The 1,234-nt window shown below is 41.9% G+C and overlaps 1 non-coding gene across 1 annotated transcript; it reads right to left on the reverse strand.

Moving 5' to 3' along the window:
* Positions 1-519: 519 nt before the first annotated feature.
* Positions 520-592, reverse strand: trnam-cau. Its single transcript has one exon. It is a non-coding gene; the product is annotated as a tRNA-Met (tRNA).
* Between the last annotated feature and the right edge of the window lie 642 nt (positions 593-1,234).

Consider the following 1,234-nt stretch of genomic DNA (forward strand, 5'->3'; position numbering starts at 1 on the left):
TGAACAGAGTAAGAACATCTAAGCTGAGTCAGAGCGATGCGGGACTTCTTTGCATATCGCTATATCACACAGTCTTCGTAGTTGGATGCAATTGCTCAGTTGACATGGAACTGAGCACGTTTAAACTTTGCGTTTTTCCAAACATTTAGAAATTTCTCTTCCCTGTTAGCTTAAGAGTTTACTGGCCATACACTGACAGTGTATGCGGTAGTCTGTTTTGTCAGTGTGTGAACATATGTGTGCATGGGTGTGTAAAGTATGGTGTCCGAGATTTATGTTGGATAGCGTTAAAGAAACAACGGTAAATGGGACTGATGCTGGACTGAGCAACGCTCTGTGTCAATCACAGATGCTCAACCTGTAATGTGATACAGCTTCACAAGAGAAGTGCTGCTTTTGTAAGAATCACAGTTGTCTGCGTCAGGTGTATTTTTTTTCATAGATTGACGAGATACCTTTTACCAAGATGGCGGCACTATTTATCCTGCCCACTGTGTTGTCATTTGGTTTTAAAACAGCTGCCCCGTGTGAGGCTTGAACTCACGACCTTCAGATTATGAGACTGACGCGCTGCCTACTGCGCCAACGAGGCCTGAAAAACAGTGCATTCTGATATTCAGCTGTGACCATGCAGTTAGAGCTCTTCTCACAGACTAAAAGGTGAGCGATAACCCTTCAGCTGGACAGTTCAGTCTTTACCTCTGAAACATTAATTGACAAAACAGTCTTGACAAAATGTCCATCTATTTGCTTGTTCCGGAGCTTTCCGCTATATCACACAGTCTTCGTAGTTGGATGCGATTGCTCAGTTGACATGGAACTGAGCACGTTTAAACTTTGCGTTTTTCCAAACATTTTGAAATTTCTCTTCCCTGTTAGCTTAAGAGTTTACAGTTCACGGTCACGCTGGTGGTGACTGAAGGTCGTGACTGATGCGCTGCTCAATAACAACAATGTATCTGCACACCAAATGCTCACATAAAGGCTACAATTAACTTTAGATACTTTTATGTCCTGACCCAATACTGAGACAATGTCAAAAGAGTGGGAGCCAAGGTTGAAGCAAACACAAGACTAAGAACATAACTATAACAAAGAAATAATAATACAGTGTATGTGGTAGTCTGTTTTGTCAGTGTGTGAACATATGTGTGCATGGGTGTGTAAAGTATGGTGTCCGAGATTTATGTTGGATAGCGTTAAAACAAACAACGGTAAATGGGACTGTGAACAG

This window comes from Micropterus dolomieu, unplaced genomic scaffold, assembly GCF_021292245.1.
Source record: "Micropterus dolomieu isolate WLL.071019.BEF.003 ecotype Adirondacks unplaced genomic scaffold, ASM2129224v1 contig_10940, whole genome shotgun sequence".
In the NCBI taxonomy this organism is placed as follows: Eukaryota; Metazoa; Chordata; class Actinopteri; order Centrarchiformes; family Centrarchidae; genus Micropterus; species Micropterus dolomieu.